At 38.8% G+C, this 6,330-nt stretch overlaps 1 protein-coding gene across 1 annotated transcript in view; it reads right to left on the bottom strand.

Moving 5' to 3' along the window:
• Positions 1 to 6,330, bottom strand: part of LOC101994392 (putative ankyrin repeat domain-containing protein 19) — a 98,339-nt gene that overhangs the window by 940 nt on the left and 91,069 nt on the right. The gene's annotated exons all lie outside the window — the stretch shown is intronic.

Raw genomic sequence — 6,330 nt, 5'->3', positions numbered from 1 at the left:
ATGGACCTGGTATCAGGTATTTCCCCTTCTTAGACTGACTGAATTCACTTAGTATTTTCATTCATATTATAGCACATGTCAGAATGTGCTTTATAATAATAATGCTAAGCGATAACCTATTAAATGTTGTTCACTTTGTGTGTCCATCCATACATGTGGGTTGTTTGCTGTCTGTTGTGTGTCACGTTACCAAGTAAAGAGAGAGCTAGACAGAAATAACTGAACACCGATATCCCTAGTTATTATCTGGGCAGTGCAGACTCTGAGGTGTGATTACACTGTTTCCATTTGTGGAAAGGAGACATGGAGGTAAATTTTATCAGCTCTTTAAAGATCTGTGTAGTTTTGTGTTTCTGTGATTGAACAATATGATTGAAATGATGCATGGGAAAAAGAGTTTATTTTTGGTTTGTGTTTCCAGAGGGAGAGTCTATCATGGTGGAGGAGGCATTGGCACAGCCATATCTGATGGGGATGGGAGAAGTCATAAAGCCAACACAGCTGTTTGACAAAGATCCAGCAAAGCCCGGTAATGCCCACCATGCCCCATTTGGTTTTCATTTCCATCTGTTGAATACTTGAGAGACTTTTAATATTTGTACAATTTGGGAATATTGAATTAATGGAAAATTTCTTATGAATCATTTATGACTTTCCCCAGGAATGCTGCTTCCAAGCTTCCCCGGGACAGTCCTGAACATACTATCCCCACATACACTTTAGGGAGATATCCTTATCTATTTGAGGGCCTTCTTTACACCTTGGAGGTTGTGACACACATAAAGAAGCCAGAGGTCTCTTTATGGGACAATGAGACATTGTTGAAACATCTGTCCCTGTACTTACTCAGGAACAAGACAATCAAAACAAAGTAAACTTAAAAAGAACAACAAGACTCGGTGGGCTGGAGGAGCTGACCATGGTTCAGATCTCAAGCCTCTTCCTACTATACACCCAGGCAATTGTGTGGCGTATACAGCAACAAAGTTAGATTAGCTGAAGCTACCTCTGTCCTACACAGAGATGTATGCTGATAGACAAAGACTGTAGAAAGATAATAAAAGTATTCTATAAATATATAAAATAGAAACATTGTATTATGCCAGAATTAAATGATCACTGCAACAACTTTGACCTGAGCATATTTCTTGGGCATGCTGGCCATTCAGAGCTAATAATGCACCGCTTTGGACATAGCAGTGTTCATGGGAGGGCTTGAAGATGGTTTTGGTCTAGTGTCCTTGTAGCCACAAAAGCAGCCAGCCTGAGAACAGCTTGTCATATACTTCCAGATTCTTAAAATATGGGTTATGGGATTGTTGAGTAAAATTGGTTATGAAGGATAACTTTATCAATGATGTCAAAACTTGAGGGAAAATAATTAGAAATGATAACTCTGTTTTGTCATAGTTCATTAATGGTGACTAAAAGATGAGCAAAAGGAAGTGAAACACGTGTCTAAAACCAAAAATAATACGATCTGTTTTGGAACAACATGAATGTGTCCCTATTTACTAAATACTGTAAAAGTAAACAAGCACTCTGACTGCCAGTCAGTCAGGCTGCAAGATTCTCCTGACCATCAAGGCCTGGCTCACTCCCCACTTGCCAACTCTTTCCATCCTCTACTGGACCTGTCCACCATCGAGGATGGCTCCTGGCAAGACGTGGCAGCAGGCGGTCATATGAAGCTAACAGACCACATCTTCAATCTAGTGCAGAAAGCAGAGAGGACAACCTGGAAGTGGGACAAAGTTATGAATTCTCAGAGAACACTCCCAGTGACATACCTCCTCCAGCAAGGCTCCATGTCACAAAGGTTCTATAACCTCCCCAAACAGCTTCACCAACTGGAGCCAAGTGTTCAAATGCCTGAGCCTATGGGGACACTTCTCTGCCAAACCAAACTGTAGGAGACAGACACAAGAGCCAGTGAAACACTTGTCACTAGACATTGCTGTGGAACTCCTTCAGCCAATAGACATTAAGATAGCAGTCCACTTTGGCTGTGGTCTCATGTACTATAAATGCAGACAAAAAGCATATGTGGGTCTCTTGGCTGCTGGATTTGGTTCTAGTTTCCTGCATATGCAGAGGACTGCAATCACTACTTTTTCTGTGAGTTTATACCCAGATAAATAAACCTTAATTATACTCAATTCTGGGCTATCATGGAACTGTTTTGTATGCCAACAAATTGGTGCCCAATTTCAGAAAAACTCTACTCAGAGACTACCTGCAATTATGCCAGACAGTAATCTTGAAACTAAACTATTATTTTAGTTTTTACAGGATCCCATAGAAATAACCTCATCCCATGACAGATGGAAGTAGTTCTAGAGACACCATCCCCTCTGCCAACAAAGTTTGTCTTCAGGGTTAAGGACATCTGTTAGGAGTTGGTTATAAGTGGTATGGGGTTGGGGTGGAAATGAAGTAGGCTCAGGGATCTCTATGGGAAAAAAGGGGAGGGAATGGATAGGATGGGAGAATAGGTAGATTAGATTATTATTTGTGAGCTATTATTTATAGACAATTTACATTGGTATATATTCTTGTATATTGATACAAATTCAAATTATATTTGTCATATTAAATATACTCCTATTTATGTTTACAATATTTGTGCACCTATACAAAGTTATTTTGTCATATTAAATGCATGCTTCTACTTCTGCTTAAGATATTTTGTATATTGATGCAATATATATCATATTGTATTATATTTCTACCTTTGATCAAGATATTTATATATTGTTTACATTTTGAGGTCATTGTCCTCATTCATTGCACATTTGTTTAAAGATTATTTAATTTTAATATGAAGTCTTAGTCTTTAAGCTATATGTATTAAGAATTACAAGTCAATAGTCATCCATGTTTGTCATACTTATAGTTAGACTAATCAGGTTCTTCAAAAGCACAGAGATTGTATTCCGCATAGATAGGTAATCTTTAAACACTTCAAAGAACTATAGAATGTAACATTTAAATAACTTGGGATTCTGCTGATGTGAGACACAATTGCTCCAGGCAGCACTGATCTATTCCCAAGAGAATGTTGAACACTGAAGACACTCCACGTGGAGCTTGTTTTCTTCTTGACAAAGCTGGCCTTTGGGCAAAGAACTGCCCTTGTCTTGACTACTGAAAAAATGAACTGTGTCTAGACTGAACAAGCAGGATACAAACAAAAAGACTGCCAAAACTTACCAAGACAGGGTAAGATTGTTTTTCAGATTTTTCTGCCTCTGAAAATGGTCTGTTAGTAGCTCTAGGTCTTAGTCAAAGTTGGTTGCCCCAACGTTGCAAATGAGACCTAGGGTGATTGCTCAGATAGCTGGTTGTCTCTGTCATTTCTTGCACCTTTTGGAAGTTGCTTGATTGCACTTCCTGTTAACGCAAGTATTATTATTTCCCTCCTCAGGTCTTTGATGGGTTAAAGACTAGACCGTCATAGTTACTTTCCTCTCATGACTTAGCCAAGCCATTTATTTTTATATAAGACTTAGACTCTTAGGATAAGATAATTATTGAAAAGTTTAGCATATGTTTTTTTGTTTCATGTTGTTCATGCTGGTTGTAATTCTAATTTTTATGTATGTTTTTGCCTCTTCTTTTCCCTGTATAATACTTATTATTTGTTCTTATTGTATATAGTTTTGTCTTAGGCTCAGAACTCTCTTATTTAGACAAAAGGGAAAGGTGCTCTGGGAACTCCTTCAGCCAATAGCTTTTAAGATACCAGCCCACTTTGGGTGTGGCCTCACGTACTATAAATGCAGATGAAAAGCATATGTGGGACTCTTGGTTTCTGGATGTGGTTTCAGTTCCCAGTGCATGCAGAAGAGTATGGATCACTACTATTTCTGTTAGTTTATTCCCATATAAATATACCTTTGTAATACTCTGTGCTGGGCTATTGTAGAACTTTTTTGTACACCAACAAGACATAGCAAATGGCAGTATATATTCTTTACTATTGTGTATCTAAAACTAAAATTCTTCAGGGCTGGATCCATCACATAACAATGTCTGATTCTATGGTTACTGCTTCTTCCTATGTGCTTAGAACACATAGTGGAAACAAGTAGAGATTGCTGCATTCTTGTAGTACTTTGTCCACTGGTAACAGAGAGAAACTTCTAGAAATACTTCTCCAGATGTTCCAAGCTGCTACCTGGGTTCTTAGCTTCATAATCAGGTAATAAAGCAAAAAATATAAATCAAGCACAAATAAAAAAATGCTTTGAAATTCTTCCAGGCAATTTAAAGGTTGGGAGGTATAGCTCACTGGCAGAGTGCTTGCCAGGCATGGATGTGGCCCCCATGTTCAATTTTTAGCAAGCAAGAAAGAAATTTCAACAGTTCAGTGGTACGGGAGAATTATCTGTATTCTGTCTATCATGTTTTAAATAAACGCTGATTTGTCAGGCAGAAAGTATAGGCGGGTCAACCAGACAGGAAGTAGAGGCAGGGTGATAAGAACAGGAGAATTCTAGGAAGGAGGAAGCCCATTTCTCCAGAGTCCTGTCCAGATCACTGAAGAAGCAGGATGTGACCTGCCCCACTGAAAAAAGTACTAAGCCATGTGGCTAACATAGATAAGAATAATGGGTTAATATAAGCTACAAGAGCTAATAAGAAGCCTGAGCAAATGGGCCAATCAGCTTTATAACTTATGGAGACCTCTGTGTGATTTTTTTGGGGGGCTTACTGGCTGTGGGAACTTGGTAGGATGGAAACCCCAACTAGCAGGCCCACATGTTACAGTTCAGAGGTTAGACTCTGATGGTGTTTCTCCAGATATCTCCCTGAAATGACAATTTCAAAACACTACAATGCCATACTTCTGAGAAAGGAAACAGTCTAGTAACCCATTTAACAAATCCAAGAATGCGATTCCTCATTGGTGTCAGAATGAATACTCTTTAAATTAATCATTCTCATTTTAATTGGATAGGAACATGCTATGCATTTTCCCCACTCTCCTTCTACCTTCCACTCCCTTTTCTTCTCCTCCCTCCGCTCACCACACTTCAATTTATTCAGGAGTTCTTGTCTTTTTTCCCCTTCCTAGGCAGAGCCATGTATGTTAAGAATAAACATTTTAATTTGTACTTTGGGAAAAAATGCTAAATTCTCGGGCAGAATTTACACTTCTCACAGCAAAAGCTACTTTCTACAAAGGGCAGGGGGAGGTTATTTTCAATCATGATTTTTGTCAGGAAGGAGTTCTGCTCTCCCACGGCAGCACTCAGGCTGTGTTCTTGTGGTTCTGTCTCTTGATGTCAAGTCAAGCTTGCTCTGATGAAAGCTTTCAATCTGGTCTGGCTTCATTTAAACTAAGTCTTTGTTATTATGAGCCTTAAGAATACATGGTTTTGAATGAAGAACTAAATTTTCTTAAGTAACTATATCAATTAAATGTGGACAAATACACTTAAGTAATGTAAGCCATACCGAGTCTGCTAAGGTATGTTGAAACTCATAAGAGGCTCACATTGGGAAAAGGAAATTGAAAGGGACACATAACTCTTATTTCCATGACTCTGCCTGTGATTTTGCTCCAATAAGCCCTTAAAGGTCTGTGTTAGTTTTCATGTCTGTGTTGTTTAAGTGCTTCTGAACTAGCTAGCTGAACAAATATAAGCTTTTAACTCTTCATAAGCTTTTGAAATATAGTATTTGTAGTCATATTACAAGTATATATGTTTTAGTTATATTTTAGAATACCCTTTGAAATAAATTACTTTTCAAAGTAACCACTTTGTGTGATTTTGTGTGCAAGTTGGGCAAGTCCTGGAAGCTGGGGCCTCAAATGTGCTAGGAATATTCTGTGCCACTAGCTGTGCTCCAACCCCAAAAACAAAATCCAGTTTTCCTAGAAAACTTGAAAACATAAAGTAAAAAGACATCCAGTAACCCATGATGAAATAATGATCATCATGAAGGAGGGGCCCAAGGTCAACTTCTCTCTGCAGAACTATTGGCAATGAACTGCTGCAGGAGACACAGAGACCTCAATAGACCACACACAAAATCAAGACATGGAGTATAAAGAGGGCTGACTAGGGAAGTGGTTTCTAGATTGAAGGATGAATGTGAAAGACCCTACAGACCCCCTCCTCAAAACCCGCAGCTATCATGCTCCCGGGGGAACGTCCTGTTTGCTTTTAAAAAATTCTCCGGATCAGCAGCCAGCCTGCTCTTGTAAGAACATCCCATGTGCTTGAGAGAGCAGGATGTCTATGAGATAGGAAGACTGCAAGGCAGGATATCAATAAGATAGGACATCAACAAGCAGGTTGACTGCAAAACAGGATATCT

This window comes from Microtus ochrogaster, chromosome 16 (genome assembly GCF_000317375.1).
Source record: "Microtus ochrogaster isolate Prairie Vole_2 chromosome 16, MicOch1.0, whole genome shotgun sequence".
NCBI classification, from domain to species: domain Eukaryota; kingdom Metazoa; phylum Chordata; class Mammalia; order Rodentia; family Cricetidae; genus Microtus; species Microtus ochrogaster.
Note: the sequence above shows the minus strand (reverse complement) of the source record. Positions and strands in the feature narration are given on the sequence as shown.